This window comes from Miscanthus floridulus, chromosome 16, assembly GCF_019320115.1.
Source record: "Miscanthus floridulus cultivar M001 chromosome 16, ASM1932011v1, whole genome shotgun sequence".
NCBI classification, from domain to species: domain Eukaryota; kingdom Viridiplantae; phylum Streptophyta; class Magnoliopsida; order Poales; family Poaceae; genus Miscanthus; species Miscanthus floridulus.
In genome coordinates, this window is record NC_089595.1 from 41,305,551 (window position 1) to 41,323,732 (window position 18,182).

At 44.8% G+C, this 18,182-nt stretch overlaps 1 pseudogene; it reads left to right on the forward strand.

Moving 5' to 3' along the window:
• Positions 1-357: 357 nt before the first annotated feature.
• Positions 358-7,330, forward strand: LOC136510613 (cytochrome P450 90D2-like; annotated as a pseudogene).
• Positions 7,331-18,182: the final 10,852 nt, after the last annotated feature.

The window sequence follows — 18,182 nt, forward strand, 5'->3', positions numbered from 1 at the left end:
ACATGCCGACTGAACTTGACAACTTGACATGATATTTTTTTAAACCCAACAACAACAACAAGACAGCCGAACAAATTCCATGAGCCACACAATTTTATTTGGAGACCTATGGCCTAAGATCCCACCATGCTAATAAAACTAATAGTAAACAGTCCCTAGTTAGTTGATCTATTAATATGTTTATTTGGATCTACTAGTACTAAATTTTAGCGGCTAACCATTAGCACTTGCGGATCAAACAGACGTTTTATTATATTTAATCTTTAAAGAATAATAAACAATAAAAAATAAAAGATTGAAGCGAGACTATGAGCAGTTTCATATATAGCTGCCGGCCGGTTTATTAGGCTCCGGCTCCTTCCATTAGAAGCACTCTTCAGTGGTTCCCACGGGGCTTCATACTGGTCACTCTTGCAAGTTGCAACACAGAGCGCTGAGATCGACGATTAGAACCACCAGCGCGCGATGTGGCCCATCTGGGGCGGTTCTTGGCCAGCGTCCGTCGGCTCTGTCACGGACTCACGGCGGCGCTGCTCCTCGCCGCCGTCATCGTGCGCCTCTTTGTCCCCCGTGCCTGGTCTTCATCAGGAATTAGGAGGCAGGCAACCGCGAGCGGCACGGCCGGAGCACGGCTCCCTGCCGGCTCGCTTGGGTGGCCGCGCCTCGGCGAGACGCTGGCGTTCATCCGGGCTGCGTATTCCCCCCGCCCGGAGTCCTTCGTCGAGAAACGCCGCCTCTTGTGAGTAGATATCATTAACCCCGACCTAGCTTATGTTGGAGTTGTTCCAAATTCACTCCAGGATATAGGCCAGGCTTCTGACGGAGCGAAGCGGAGGCCCGTCGCCAGAGCGTAGCGCAGTCTGAAGCCGGCCCATCGGGTCTCGCCCCTGTGTTCGGGGGGGTGCGGGGGGCAGAGCCCCCCACGGTACGGTACGGTATATATACCCTTGCTAGGGTTTCGTGGAGACTTGATTCTCTTGTAAGCCGCCATAGGCGTGTAACCCAAAACTCTTGAGATAGTGAGATTGTTGCTGGCTGGTGCCCGTGGTTTTTCCCCTTCACATCGGAGGGGTTTTCCACGTTAAATCGTGTGTCTCCTCTGTGGTTTGATTCTTTACTTCATATTCCTATACGTCGTTCATAACAAGTGGTACCGGAGCTTTGGTTGCTGTTAGGGTTCATGACGACGTCGATGAAGTTCGATCTTCCGCTGCTGAACTACGACACGCGGTTCTCGCTATGGCAAGTCAAGATGCGGGGGATTCTGGCGCAGACTCATGACTATGATGAGGCGCTGGATAGTTTCGGAAAGAGGAAGGCCGAGTGGACTCCAGAAGAGACCCGCAAGGATCAGAAGGCGCTCGCCCTAATTCAGTTGCATCTTCATAATGATATTTTGCAGGAGTGTCTGAAAGAGAAAACTGCTGCAGAACTATGGCTGAAACTGGAATCGATCTGTATGTCCAAGGATCTAACCAGTAAGATGCAGATGAAGATGAAGCTGTTCACCCTGAAGATGAAGGAGGAGGATTCAGTGATGAGCCACATCGCTGAATTCAAGAAGATCGTCGCCGACCTAGTGTCGATGGAGGTGAAGTATGATGATGAGGACTTAGGTCTTTTGCTGCTATGTTCTTTGCCAAATTCGTATGCAAATTTTCGTGACACCATACTTTTGAGCCGTGATGAACTAACCCTAAAGGAAGTTTATGAGGCTCTCCAGTCTAGGGAGAAGATGAGAGACATGGTGCAGAATGACGGGACGTCGTCCTCCAAGGGCGATGCTTTGCATGTGAGAGGCAGAACTGAAAACAGATCCTCCAATGATGGCAATGATGGTAGAAAGAACTACGAAAGGAGAGGCCGTTCAAAGTCCAAGCCGCATGGTAATAAAAAGTTCTGTGTTTATTGCAAGCTGACAAATCATAATGTTGAGGATTGCAGAAAAGTATAGAATAAGGAGAAGAGGAAAAACAAGTCGGCTGGTAAGGTCTCTGTTGCTGCGGCTGCGTCTAATGATGATTCTGGAGATTGTCTGGTAGTATTTGCTGGTTGTGTTGCTGGTCATGATGAATGGATTCTCGATTCCGCATGTTCATTTCATATTTGCACTAACAGAAATTGGTTTAGCTCGTATAAGTCTGTGCAGAAAGGGGATGTTGTGCGGATGGGAGATGATAACCCGTGTGACATTGTGGGGATTGGATCAGTTCAGATCAAGACTGATGATGGCATGACACGCACGCTGAAAAACGTCAGGTATATACCAGGGATGTCCAGAAATCTTATCTCATTGAGCACGCTTGATGCAGAAGGTTACAAATATTCCGGTTCAGATGGCGTTCTGAAGGTATCAAAAGGTTCTCTTGTTTGCTTGAAAGGTGATCTTAATTCTGCAAAGTTATATGTCCTTAGAGGGTGTACTTTACCTGGTTCTGATTCCGTTGTTGCTGCTATTACTAATGATGAACCTAGTAAAACTAACCTTTGGCATATGCGTTTGGGACATATGAGTCACCATGGTATGGCAGAATTGATGAAGAGAAACCTGCTGGATGGCTGCACTTCGAGTAAAATAAAGTTTTGTGAGCATTGTATTTTCGGGAAGCATAAAAGGGTACATTTCAACACTTCAGTTCACACCACTAAAGGTACTCTTGATTATGTTCATGCTAATTTATGGGGTCCTTCCCGTAAGTCCTCACTTGGTGGTGCTCGTTACATGCTTACAATTATTGATGATTACTCTAGAAGGGTTTGGCCTTATTTTCTGAAACAGAAAGATGATACTTTTGTTGCTTTTAAGGACTGGAAAGTAATGATAGAAAGGCAAACTGAAAGGAAGGTAAAATTGCTTCGTACTGATAATGGTGGAGAATTTTATTCGCGTGAATTTAATGATTATTGCAGATCGGAAGGCATTGTTAGGCATCACACCATACCCCATACTCCACAACAGAATGGTGTGGCCGAACGCATGAACAGAACCATCATGTCCAAGGCCCGTTACATGCTGTCTAATGCCAGGATGAGCAAGCATTTTTGGGCTGAAGCTGCTAATACTGCCTGTTACTTGATAAACAGGTCGCCTTCTATTCCACTAAATAAAAGAACTCCCATTGAGGTATGGTCTGGTACGCCTGCTGATTATTCACAGTTGAAAGTTTTTGGATGCACTGCTTATGCTCATGTTGATAATGGAAAATTAGAGCCTAGAGCTGTTAAGTGTCTTTTCCTTGGTTATAGTTCGGGAGTCAAAGGCTATAAATTGTGGAATCCTGAAACAGGAAAGACTTTTATGAGCAGGAGTGTTGTTTTCAATGAATCTGTGATGTTTACTGACAGTTTGCCCTCAGATCATGTTCCAGAAAAAGAGCTGCAGCGTATGCGCATGCAGGTGGAGCATGTTGATGATGATACAGGTGTGCAGGTGGAGCCTGTTGATGAGCATGGTGACCATGATAATGATGTTGCTGAGGATGATGCTCATGATGATGTTCAGCAAACTCCTCCTATTTTGCAGTTAGAGGAGGATTTACCTATTGCTCAACGCAAGTCAAAAAGGACAATTGCACCTCCTAAGCGTCTTATTGAAGAGTGTAATTTGTCTTACTATGCTTTGAGTTGTGCTGAACAGGTGGAGAATGTTCATGAGCCAGCAACCTATAAAGAAGCTATTCGTTGTGGTGATACTGAGAATTGGATTTCTGCTATGCATGAGGAGATGCAGTCTCTTGAGAAGAACAGTACATGGGAGATTGTACCTTTGCCTAAGAATAAGAAGACCATCAGCTGCAAAATGGATCTTCAAGAGAAAGGAGGGTTTATCTCCAAGCGAGCCTCCAAAGTATAAGGCAAGGTTAGTTGCTAAAGGCTACAGTCAAATTCTGGGTGTTGACTACAATGATGTGTTCTCTCCAGTGGTAAAACACAGTTCAATTCGTATTTTCCTTAGTATTGTTGCTTCACATGATCTTGAGCTTGAGCAATTAGATGTGAAGACTGCGTTTTTGCATGGAGAGCTTGAGGAGGACATATACATGGACCAACCAGAAGGGTTCATAGTGCCTGGCAAGGAAAAATATGTGTGCAAGTTGAAGAGATCCTTGTATGGTTTGAAACAGTCCCCTCGTCAGTGGAACAAGAGGTTTGATTCATTTATGTTAGCACACAGTTTTAAAAGATCTAAGTATGATAGCTGTGTTTACATCAAGCATGTTAATGGATCACCTATATATTTGCTGTTATATGTTGATGATATGCTGATTGCTGCCAAGAGCAAGATTGAAATCACTAAGTTAAAGAAGCTATTGAGTAGTGGTTTTGATATGAAAGATCTTGGTAGTGCTAAGAAAATTCTTGGTATGGAAATTAGTAGAGACAGAAAATCTGGTTTGCTATTTCTTAGTCAACAAAATTATATCAAGAAAGTTCTTCAGCGTTTCAACATGCAAAATGCTAAGGTTGTTAGTACCCCTATTGCACCTCACTTTAAGTTGTTAGCTACTCAGTGTCCTAGTACAGATGCAGAGATTGAATACATGTCAAGGGTTCCTTATTCTAGTGCTGTTGGGTCTTTGATGTATGCCATGGTTTGCTCTCGTCCAGATTTGTCATATGCTATGAGTCTTGTTAGTAGATATATGTCTAATCCTGGCAAAGAACATTGGAGGGCAGTTCAGTGGATTTTCAGGTACCTCAGAGGCACAGCAGATTCCTGTTTAAAGTTTGGAAGAACTGATAAGGGTCTTATTGGCTATGTGGATTCTGATTATGCTGCTGATCTAGACAGGCGAAGATCACTTACAGGTTATGTGTTTACTGTTGGCAGTTGTGCTGTGAGTTGGAGGGCTACTTTACAGTCAGTTGTTGCTTTGTCTACTACTGAAGCAGAATATATGGCTATTTGTGAAGCGTGCAAAGAATTAATTTGGCTGAAAGGTTTGTACGCTGAGCTTTGTGGAGTTGAATCTTGCATAAGTTTGCACTGTGACAGTCAAAGTGCAATTTACCTCATTAAAGATCAGATGTTCCATGAGAGAACTAAGCACATAGATATCAAGTATCATTTTGTGCGTGATGTGATTGAAGAAGGTAAGCTGAAGGTATGCAAAATTAGTACTCATGATAATCCTGCTGATATGATGACAAAGCCTGTTCCTGTTGCTAAGTTTGAGCTGTGCTCAAGCTGAGTTGGTTTAATTAGATAGTCCAAGAGACTATTGTTGGCACCAGTGGTTTTCTATCTTTGTTATGTTCAGGATGAAGGGTTGATTTATGATACAAGATGAATTTGTCTCAAGGTGGAGTTTGTTGGAGTTGTTCCAAATTCACTCCAGGATATAGGCCAGGCTTCTGACGGAGCGAAGCGGAGGCCCGTCGCCGGAGGCTTTTTTCCTTCTTTTAATTATTTTTTGGCGGCAAGAATAATTGACGACTGTGGACGACAATTATTCTCAATTTCTCAGGTACGGCAAGGTGTTCAAGTCGCACCTGTGGGGTTCGCCGGCGGTGGTGAGGTCGGACCCGGAGGTGAGCCACGCGGTGCTGCAGGCCGACGCGTCGGCGTTCGTGCCGTGGTACCCGCGGTCGCTCATGGAGCTGATGGGGCAGTCGTCCATCCTGGTGCTCGGCGGCGGGCTGCAGCGCCGGGTGCACGGCCTCGCGGGCGCCTTCTTCAAGTTGCCGCAGCTCAAGGCGCAGGTCACCGCGGACATGCAGCGCCGCGTCGGCCGCGCAAGGACGCGTGGAGCAGGCGCCACCACCGGAGCATGAGCAGCAACGGCGGCGGCGCACCGCCCGTGCGCGTCCAGGACGAGGCCAGGTCGGTACGTGACGCGACGCGACGCGAGCACCGTCGTCGTCCTCCTCGTCCCTCCATGCTTGTTGACTACAATTAGTGCCAACTGCCGACTGCCGACTGCCGATCCAGTATTTGTGTCCATACTGCATGCACGTAGACGTCGTAAATAGACTAGTAGCTGCGTTTTTCCTTGGGTCGCCGCCACACGTGTGCCGATTCTCGTGCACGCGTGCGCGCCCCATCCCATGTCGGCATGTCGCTACCATGGGCGCCGTGCCGTGCGTGCGTCTGGATGCGACATGCGAGGTCAGTATTGATGCTTCGCGGCTTTGGGAGTTAGCATTTTGTCCATATGTACACATGCATGGAGCCATGGACAGTATTGCGGTCGCCAAGATTACCCACAGCTTGATTGGAACCGCATATCATCCTCACACAATCGACATGTTTGGATGGAGGGATATTTCCTACATATAATAAAGAGGTGGGATATCTTTTAGGGATAGAGATAGAGATAGAGATAAAGATAGAGATGTAGTTTGTTTGGATAATAAGAACTGATGAAAATCATAAGATTTTTAGGACATTTAATTTTATGGAAGATGAGAAAAGTCGCATGTACCTCTCCTTAAAGAAATGCAGACATTGATTTGCACATGAAGTCATGAGAGATTAATTGGCTGTACCAAAAAAAAGTACCATGTATATCCAAACAAAATCCATACCTTATATTTAGAGAGCACATATTTTGAATGCCTGATGAAATGATGAATCCCTGATATTGGAGGACGGATGATGTAGTGTTCAATGTTTACATCTTTTTGACGTTTTATTATAGGCAACTAATAATTGTTACGTACCATCCTTTTTTTTACTTAATAGGTTTGTGGTTGTTGCTGATGGCCAACTTTTGCTGCCATTGAGCTCTTCTAACAGTAGATTTTATCAATTTCATGGGTTCTGCAGATTGTGTTTGAAATCCTAGTGAGAGCGCTGATTGGGCTAGAGGAAGGAGACGAAATGCAGTACCACAGGCAACAATTTCAAGAATTCATTGCCGGTTTGACATCACTTCCAGTTAAGCTTCCGGGGACTCAACTCTACAGATCCCTAAGGGTAAACACGGCGAACCCTTATATTTTTCCACTCTATATACTTTCTTGCAATGAACTGAACTGCGATAACTATATATAAGGAAACAAGCCTCATATGTGTGCTCTGGTATCAAACACTACCCAGGCTAAGAAGAGGATGACAAAGTTGATAAAAATGATCATCCAAGAGAAGAGGAAGAAGATGATCACCGAAGGCGAGCATATGCGTGGCACTCATCCACGTGATATGATCGACGTGCTGCTAGGCAATGACAACGACGAGCTCACTGACGAGCTGATATCTGACAACATGATCGACTTCATGATCCCTGCAGAGGACTCCGTGCCGGTGCTCATTACCCTGGCAGTCAAGTATCTCAGCGAATGCCCACTAGGCTCTGCAGCAGCTCGAGGCACTACTGGAAACCGGTAATTTGTCGAGTGCCTGCGGCACTCGGCAAAGCCCGAAATACACTCGGTAAAAGCTTTGCCAAGTGCCGCACTCGGCAAAGAGCAGTCGGCAAAGAAGCCGTCAGCAAAGGTTTCTTTGCCGAGTGCCACATATCGGGCACTCGGTAAAGTCTTTGCCGAGTGTCACGTCAGCACTCGGCAAAAAAAACCGACGTCAAATCTGACGGCCTCTTTGCCGAGTGCCACCTCAGTGGCACTTGGCAAAGAATTTTCCTTTTTTTAAAAAAAATTCTTTGCCGAGTGCCATACTCTTGCACTCGGCAAAGAAATTTTTTCTTTTTTTTTAAAAAAAATCTTTGCCGAGTGTCATGGCTCTGGCACTCGGCAAAGCTGGGAAATTGGGTCTCTGGTTCCCAGGTTTGCCGAGTGCCATGGTCACGGCACTTGTCAAAGCCCTCTTTGTCGAGTGTGGCACTCGGAAAAGAGGGGAAAATGCTATTTTTTTTTTTTTGTTTTTTGCTTTTCATCAGCGCAAACAAAGAAATCACATATATATCAACACACAGCACAGGATATATCACATCCATATTCCATCACATACACATCCACCATCCATAATACATCACATACAAATCCATTGTCCATAATCCATCATACATTCGCATCATCCATGACAATATCCATCACAATATATATATGTCTCTAGTAGTAGTCCAACATAAGGCTAAGTCTAACACAAGTCCATGCAACATGAAAAGAAACAAATAAACAGTACCTACTGTCAGCCTCCCCACCCAGAGTGTGAACTACCACCTTGAGGAGGGCCAGTTATCCACCCGGCATGTGGAGAAGGGCCACCTTGAGGAGTCGGGTTCGAACCCGCCGACTATTGCTGCACAAAGGAGAAGCGAATTCATGAGTATCTACAGAAGGGCCGCACAAGCTAAAGGAATAAATAACCATATATACTCACCGGAGTCCCTACAGAAGGAGGAGGAGCCACAACTGGAGCGAGCAGCGACTGGGGCACGACCACACCTGGCTAAGGTCTGAAGGCTCGCCATGAAGCTGAACATGTCCTGCAACCTCTGCGTCTCGGCCGCCCTCTGGGCTTGTACAACCTCCAGTCTCTAGCCGATGGGCCTCCGCCTGGGCCGCCTGCTGGGCCTCCAACCTCCGCAAGTCGGTCTGCAATATTCTACCCGCAATGTTTAAATAATGCAAAGACAAGGTAGAATTGTAAAAGCAATGAACGATGAATAAAACAGTACTAACCTGGAGTTCCGCCATCTGCTGCTGTGAGCTCTGCTGCCGAGAGCGTATGGGGAGGGAGGAGCTCGTGCTCCTTGCTCGAATGTCGGCGAGGTTGGGAACAGAGGCGGAGTCGACTGTGTTGTCCGCCATCCAGTACCGGTCAGTGCTGCTTCCCTCCTCCTAGCCTTATCAGGAGGTCTGTGTCCAGGGGCTGGGTGGCTGGATCGAAGTCCTCCCCATGGCGCTCGCTGGCCTGCCGAGGTGTACTCGCTAAGCTTGCTGTGGACGCTCACGCTGGTGTACGCCTTGGGCCCGTCCGCCGGGTTGTAGGTGACTTCCGGGGCCGTCGCCTTGCCCTTGTGTGCCAGGGCGTACGCCATGAACTCGTTGCATTCCTGGCCTTGGTGCGCTTGGGACTGCGAGGAAAACACAAAGATGATTACAAGTAATGAGAATTGAGCATTAGAATAAATAAATAAAGATGAAAACATAAAGAAGATTACCCATGTCTGGACGTACGCGCTGAGGCTCCGGTTGCCTTGGTGGTGTGGTGCCCCACCCATCTGCAGGCGGCAGTCTCGACGGATGTTGTGCTTCTCCTCCCACTCCTCCGAGAGCCACATGTCCACAATGGCCTCCCAGTAGAGGCGGTGCCTGGTGCACCAATCAGGACATTGCCTGCATGCCATCAAGTTATTGATATGTCAGAAGATGAAATGAAGCCTACCTATTCTTCATGGAGATGTCCTGGTTTATGAGCATCGTACGTGATAACGTGCTCGAAACTTTTTCAAATTTTTTTCACGACATACGCATACGATACGGCGACAACTCGACAAGTTTCATGATTTTCGGAATTCGTTCGCATTTTATACAATTAAAAAACCACTCCCACGCAGGTTGGCGGCGTTGCCCCGTGAGCACGTTGATCGAAATTTCGAGACAGTTCCTGGATTTAGCCTAAATTTACACTAAGAAACAAGGATAACATTTTTTGAACGAATGTAATCCATTATTCGATGCACCTGCAGTTCAATCTTATATTTTCTGGAAAAATTCAACAAAACAAAATAAACTATAGAAATATGCCAAAATACAATGAAAATGTCCCAAATTTAAACATGTTGTTTGTGGTAGTGTACTAAAGCTTCAAAAAAAATTGGTGGCAAAAAACAAAAAAAAATATTTTGCCGAGTGCGCCACTACCTGCTAGTCAAACGGTAGCTAGCACTACCCGCGACCGGCTCTTTGCCGAGTGTTAAGTGGTTTGCCGAGTGTTATTTTTCGGGCATTCGACAAAGACGTTTTTGCCGAGTGTTTTTTGACGCTCGGCAAAGAAGCTCTTTGCCGAGTGTTTTTTTTTACGCTCGACAAAGAGCTTCTTTGCCGAGTTTTTTTTTTGACGCTCGGCAAAGAGCTTCTTTGCCGAAAGTTTTTTTTTGACACTCGGCAAAGAAGCTTCTTTGCCGAATGTTTTTTTTGACATTTGGTAAAGAAGCTTCTTTACTGAGTGTTTTTTTTACACTCGGCAAAGAAGCTCTTTGCCGAGTGTTTTTTTTACACTCGACAAAGAAAATTTCAAAGCATATTTTAAAGCAGTAAATTAATTCAAATGAAAAAGTTTTCAACTACAAAGTTGTATAACTCATCAAGATGTACAATATTTGTTTTGGTCTTTTCTTCATATGACAAAGTAAAAGTAATTTTGTTCACAAATCTAACATATCTCTATTGTAGTTTATGAAACTACAAGAGAGATATATAAGATTTGTGAATAATGTTAGAATGACCATGTCGGATGAACAGATGACTGAACAACCAAAATAAACTTTGTATATCTCGAAAAGTTATGAAACTTTGTAATTGACAACTTTTTAATTTGAAATCATCTTGTCATGCAAAACTGTGTTTGAATTTTAAAATTTTAAAATTCGAACTTTTCAAACGACCTCGGATGGAAAAACAACCAAAATAAACTCTGTAGATCTCGAAAAGTTATGAAATATTGTAGTCGGCAACTTTTTGATTTGAAATCATCTTGTCATGCAAAACTGTGTTTGAATTTCAAAATTTTAAAATTCGAACTTTTCAAACGACCTCGGATGGAAAAACAACAAAAATAAACTCTGTAGATCTCGAAAAGTTATGAAACATTGTAGTTGGCTACTTTTTGATTTGGAATCATCTTGTCATGCAAAACTGTATTTGAATTTCAAAATTTTAAAATTTAAATTTTGTAAACGACCTCGGATGGAAAAACTTCCTAAACTAAAAGTGTAGATCTCGAAAAGTTATGAAACTTTGTAGTTTACAACCTTTTTATTTGAATTCGTTTAGGGCTTCAAACAAGCAATTTACACTTGGTTTAGTATAATATGTTAGGAACTAAAACGGAATCTAGACACAAGTGACAGTGTGGTGTAGTGGTAGAGGAGGTTCGCGCGCAGTGGGAGGTCGCGGGTTCGAATCTCGTCGGCCGCGTTGCTGCGAAATTTACGTGAAAAATGCCAGAGATGGGCAAGCGCTGGCTGGTGGGGGCCTCCACCGATTAAATTTTTTTTTTCTTTTTTTCCCATTTTTTCGGGTTTTTTCGGTTCCAACTTTGCCGAGTGTCGGGCACTCAGCAAAGACTTTGCCGAGTGCCTAATAAAAGGCACTCGGCAAAGAATTCTTTGCCGACGAATTTTTTACCGGAGGACTCTTTGTCGAGTGCTGCACTCGGCAAAGGCTTTACTGAGGGCAAAGTAGCCTTTGCCTAAGTGCATTAGCCACTCGGTTAAGCGTCTGAATCCGGTAGTGTAGTCACAGGCTAGTGTGTGATGGACTGTCGAACTAGCTATCTTCAATTTGTGTGTGCTGGATGTTGACGCTCCATGAATCCTTGTCGGCTGCTGCTGCTGCTGCTGCAGGTGGATGGCGGAGGAGGACACCGTCGTCAACTTCCCCACGGTGCGGCTCAAGCGAGGGATGCCAATAGCACTGACGCCCAGAACCTGAACACAACGAACTAGGCAGAATGGCAGGCAAGAAGGAGGATCCAGTCGTCGATCTCGTTGTAGCCTCGTCGTCTCTGTCGTCCAAGTATTTGACTAGGATAGCTAGTTTCCTTTCTCCAAGCAGAAAAGAGTAACAACCATACATTTATACTGTAATCAACAACTAAAGAGGTGTGAGAAATACAGTCCATGTAATGGAGGGTGAAACGTTGGCACGGCAAAGAAGAAAGCAGGAGCTGGTGGCAATTGCCAAAAGGTCAGTTTGCAAATTCTATACTACTATAATTTACTGCTACACTAAGGGCCTGTTTAGTTTCATAGGCCTAGAGACTAAATAGTACTTTTTAGTCCCTTTTAACCAAATAGGAGGGACTACTAGAGAAACTTTTAGTCTCTAGTCCACTAGTCCCTTGAGAGAAGCTTTTTACGACTAATGGACCAACTTTACAGCCCTTATCCCTCCCTCTCTCTCCTCCTTCACCTCTGTCCAAAGGAAGAAGAATGATATTTTAGTCTTTGTTCAGCCCTTTAGTCCCTTTTAGTCTCTAAAACCAAACATGTTATTTAGTTCCTTTTAGTCCTCTTTTAGTCTCTAGTCTGCACCATGCCTGATGCCTCGTTGTGAGTCTTTGTTCCCCTTGTCCTGCTTTTTCAAGCAGACAAATCCGCTGGACCAGGCAGAGAATACTGAATACATGGCACTAGAATTCAAAGGATAATGAACAGTGAGTGATAACAGAGGATGGACGTTTGCAGGCGAACCAACAGTGGTGCCTTTTGGTCGTCTGACCATGCATTAAGATATAACTGAATTGCTTCTACAATCATGATCTCCTACAAGAGATCACTTGTTCAGTTTGGTTCCATGCAGAGTATAATGCTCTGAATCAAAACTGAGAGACCAAAACTTGACAAATATCTTGGTTTATCGATAATGAGTGTTGATGTCTGTTTTGCTCTGAACTTTTTCAGTATTGCATGAGCAAGTTTAGTTTCAAGTAATGGATGCTCAATTTTGGAGGTTGTGTTGGAATATTACAATTATTAATTAGAGGTTCCTGACAGAGCCTCCACATTATATATCTTTACAAGACACTACTAGAGTGAAAAAAAGATAAACCACAGGAATTCTCATAAAATAAAAAGGTTTGCCCACCAATATTCAGTCCATCATCATTGAAACTAATAGGCACTGGATACTCTACCTTCTAATAAAAAGTTACTTGCCTCTGCTACTATATGAAAAACTTGTCTTTGATTTCTCTTTATTAGTGTTGTCCTCTTGTCGCTTGTGTAGCTTAGTAGTGGCACCTCTCTTATTAGTAGTTCTAGAGTAGCTAGTTGTTCTTGTCAGTAGTAACTAATTGTTCTTGTTAGTAGTAACTAGTTGTTAGTTGCTTTGTAGCTTAGCTCTCTAGTGTCGTTGTGTAGCTAGTAGCTTTCTGTGGTGAAGTGTTTTAGATAGAATTAAGTTGATACTAGACTTGTGTAGGGGGCTTGCTTGAGTGAACTAGAGTTAGTGCTTGTAGTGGCTATTAGGATCTCCTTTTATACTAACCACTTTGCTCTAGTGCATTGTGTTTTGTAGAAGAAATTTTTATAGGCCATTCACCCCCCTCTTGCCATCTAGACCCTTACAACGGTACGGTTCGTGAACGCAATGAGGACTCATGACTCAACATTGGAGGTTCGAAGGTCAGCCGGTGAGTGACACGTGGCCATCTCTAGACCAGGGAAATGAGTGACAGGCTCGCCATGATAGGTCCCACCAGCGGTCTTAGCCTAGGCATACGAAGTGCCCCAGCTATCATGTAGCGGGCAACCTGAGCTAGTGAAGTTGCCATCGAACCCCTCGGTCGGGGTGGAACTCCAAGAGACGACCAGGCATCGAGCCTAGTCGCTTGGTCCACGTCAAGTTGGGTAAGCGGTGCGCCTCACGTAGGACCAAGATGAAACTCCCCCGAGGGATCATCCATGCCTTGCTCATGCTCAGTTGGTTTGAGCTCAAGGAGGGTGTCTCCTGACCTAAACATTGGGCTGGCATCCTTCACTGTCCTTCGAAGGACATCAAACCCAATTCTAGGGCCTTGGCTTAGTTGGACGAATGCCGAAAAGGGCTGATCCCATCGTCGTCGTCCCAAAGATGGCTTGAGAGATCATGAGGGGCTCGGGGGGATCCTATTGAGTACCTAACAATAGTGTTACCTAAATCATAGATTAGTGCCATAATACCATGAGTAACCCCCTAACCGATTCTCCCAATCAGCCTAGGGACTAGGCATCACACCCTGGTGGGTGCGCCCATGTGCCCCTTCTAGATAATGGAGAAGGTCAGTTAGGACCAAGGTGACCTAATCAACGAGAAGCCTCGTTGCTTAGGAAAAGCGCCTCTTGCTAGGCCAGTGGACAAGTCTCTTGCCTGGGAGCCTTGGGAACAACCAAGTGACCCGACCCAAACCTTAGCGCAAATGCCCACGACCGACGACGAAGGTGTCTCGGCAACAATGGGCTCATGCCCCATCGTCCCAACCGACCTTACGCCTGCGGCAATGTAGGGAATCTCCTAGCAGGCCTAGTAGGATTCAGGAACCTAATACGCAGGCAGAGCCACAGTGCTCCTGGCCCTGCCAAAGCTCTGCCCCCACCCCCACCTCCATAAGGCCTTGTCAGGCCACTCCTGGCTCAAGGTCATGCATGGGGCATGACGCAAGACGATAGGGGACGTGCACCGTCTCTACACCGTGGGGAGACAGAAGCATGGGGCTGGTTGGTCTCTCTAGGGGCTGCTTCTCCCTCATTGGCATGAGATGGACATGAGAGTAAAGGTAGACTCAGGAGAGACACAACAACCTCTTTATGCTTTGACGACCGGCTCTAGGCTTCAGAGGCGCATTAGAGACGATTCTAGCATTGTCGGCCACTACCATGGAGGAGGAGATGCCTCCAAAGACTCATGAAACCTTACAAATCCCTTGCCCACCAAGGAGTAAAGTTGCCCTTGAGAGCTAGCATATTGGTGGCATGGACACAATATGTATCTTGTGGAAACTATCATATTGTAGCCTTCTTTTATGATAAGAACTCTATGTGAGATAATTGTGCAAGACATGTGTCGTAAACATTAACTACTTTTAATTTGTTAAGAACCATGGTGTGTACTATATGTATTGTCTATACACATTTGATCTTAGTTTTCTACATATTATGGCATAGATAGTGCAATACCAGGGACAACTTGATTAGCTGAGGTTAGTTAGAGGATGATATTTTGATTTAGCTTAGTTAATTGGACAGTCATCACACTTGTCATTGTCATGTCTCATGATCGGTGGGAACCTTGGTAGCAAACCCAACACCATAAATAGAGAAAGACAAGATGACCTAGAGCATATCCTCCTTTGTGGAGCTTCAGCGACGTGTACTAATGGTTACAATTTTACCAATGGCACTGCTAGCACCCTGACACCCCATTCATGCACCTACGCTCCATGTATCGTCCGACCCCAAGCGATCTCTGTGCTCCCACCCATGCCTGCACTCTGCGTACCGTCCAACCCCACGTTGTGTTTGCACCCCCACCCGACCCCTCACGCCCGCTCTAGCAACTACAAGGTGGGTCACATTGCAACATATGCAACACCCGATCTACTTTTGAAATATTTAGATACAACACTTGCAACATACGTCTGAAGACAGATGAAACACTAGAAACATGCGTCTAAAACACTTGTGAAAACACATGAAAACACTTGAAAACCATTGCAAACATACACTAACATCCAGATAAAACACTTGCAACATATGTGTGAAAAATATGCAACATCCTGATAAACACACTTACAACATATGTCTAAAAAATAGATGAAATATTTGGAACAGACGTTTGCAATATAATGTACAACCATTGCAATATATGCAACATCCCAATCTACTTTGCAACATTGATATAAAACACTTGCAACATACCTCTGATACACCTGAAACACTTAAAACAACAACATGCTCTTTCAGCACAAACATCACTGCCTAATCTCGTCTACATTGTTGGATGTCATCGTCGAGGGAGGAAGCAAATCGAGCGTGGTAGAGAGAGGGGGAAGGCCTACTGGTCGCCGCTCCTAGCATGAGCTGTCGCCGAAAAGTGACAGAAGCAACCGAGCGGGTGTGATGCAAAACAGAAGCCATGCAGTAGACGGTGAGCACGGTGGAGAGGGAGGAAGGTGGGCGTGGCGCTCGGACATGGTGGAGAGGAAGGATGGCGGTCGGGCGAGCACGGTGGAGAGCGATGCGGTCATGATGTAGTGGTTAAGAGGAAAGTGAGAGTAGAGATTTTTGTTTTTTAGCAAAACAAGAGATGGGTGCGCCATGCGAATGATAGCATTAGGCTGTTTGGGCGGGAATTGAGGCCCACTGTTGTGGGGTCAAAACCGCGGCAAGCATTGTTGTTTGTCGGGTGTCAGAGTGCGTGTCTCTGGTGGCCCGGGTGGACTCAAGAACACAAGAATCACATAGGGGACGCAATAGTTTATCCTGGTTCAGGCTATCAGGGCCCTACATCCAGCAAGTGATTGATCCTTATACTCAAGAGCAACCAAAATCTGAGGGTTACAATAGAGTGTAAGAGAGTGATTTGGTAGGGTATCACTCGGTGCTGATCCTAGGGAAGCCGCGCCACCGGTGGTGCCTTCCACATCATTAGAGAGGAGAAGACAATGGGAGTGGTGGAGGAGCTCTTGGTGCCCCTCTCTAGCTTGCTCTGCTCTTGGTGGAGAGTGTGAGCTTTGAATGGTGAGGACTCGAATGATCTATTCGGTATTGTCCTATTGCAGAACTGACCAATTTATAATAGCACAAGTACAATGGTAGCCCGCAAGCCATCGCACTGTCATACTTGAGCCCATATAAACCCGGTAGTCCATCGAGTACCACTGACGGGTCTCGATAGACGATCCACATACAACCAAGATCGTACATGATTCAACATACATGTCACATATTACATAAAGTTTACAATTACAACCCATTCATCAGAGTACGAAATAGAGTTATTACAAACCAAGTTCAATAGATAGTAGTGGAAGCAAATTAAAGTTTCGAAAGTAGCATTTGCCAACATAGTTCAAATACAGTGCCAACACATGATCATAATCCACAAAAGCATATAGAAGAATTATTAAAGATGCCTGCCCAAGGCTCACTCATCCATGGTGAGATAGAAGCAGTTCTTGCAATAGCCGTGATAGACGGTACCTTCCGCAACAATGGGAATAAAACCCTGAGTACGAGAAGGTACTCAGCTAGACTTACCCGTCATAAACTAGAAATAAATTGACTCCAAGGATTATGCAAGGCTTTATAAGTGGAGGTAGCTTGACAACATTTTTGCATAAAAAGCCATTAACTTAGTTATACAATTATAGTTCCATCATCAAGTTAATTATAACTATCCGTCTCTAGATTTGCAACTATCATGTGCCAAACATGTGGTATATCATTTGATAACATACAATAGTAACCATAGCAGGTGTAGTAATTCCATGTTTATCCGAACCATCACATTCCATAATACAATTACTATGATGTTGGTGCTAGCCAAGTTTCTCACTATCCAAGAGAGACGGCATTTTGAATCGATTTCAACCAGTTGGAAATTTATTCCTAACACAAACCCAGACAGACCAGATCAATGGTCACCTTTGGTATAACTCAAGTACACATTTCATGGGTTCACCGAGCGCCGCACAATTAGGGACAACCAGCTGCCAGGACGATCAGGACTACCCTGCCCTTGGACTCAAGGCTGGCTCCCCGCACATCCTTACTACCATCCAGAGTGTGCACTCTTATAGAGCAGGGGCCCAGCTTCAGTTGAGCTACTTAGCTTCATGGTCAGAATGAGTTATCCAGTCAGCTAAGTGATAGGCATGCGTTCAATCTTGTCAGAAGTGCCAACAACGGTATAGGTCCTTAATCGGCACAGATGAAATCACATGAGTTAACCTATACATAGACTTCGCCCGGCCTCCATTTACATTACGCCATGGTTCTTTTCCATGATAGCAAATATAGCTAACCGTGCTTCGGTATCCACCTATATCTTGCAGGTGACAGGAAATCACCCGACTTCTACTAGTCTAAGCATGGCTAAGCATATATTCGATCCTGGACCTACACAGGGTTAATGGTGTATGTAATTGGACAAGGTAGTTCTATGCATCAAGTGTTTCTAACCAACTCTTATAACCTAATGCATCAAACATAAAGGACTCAAGTAGTATTTTCTAAAACACTATGAGACTTAGAATGCTCCGGGGCTTGCCTTTGAGAAAAGAGGTGGGGCGACGATCTTGGCACTCAGGGAGCTCTTCGAGAGTCTGCTCCTCTTATTTGGGAGCTTTGGCTTGAGGAGTCTCCTATTGATCCCCTTCCTCTTCTTCGTTGAATTCCAGCAATGTTATCTCCTCGGTTGATCCTATATGCATGATCATGGAATAAGATATCGCGAATGCATGTATGATGACATGTATAATATGATAAAACATGATGAATGCATCCTTGTAAGTATTTTCAACAGCATGGTGTGAAAGTAATAACAAGTGCATCCTATTTTACTGAGTAGGTGCA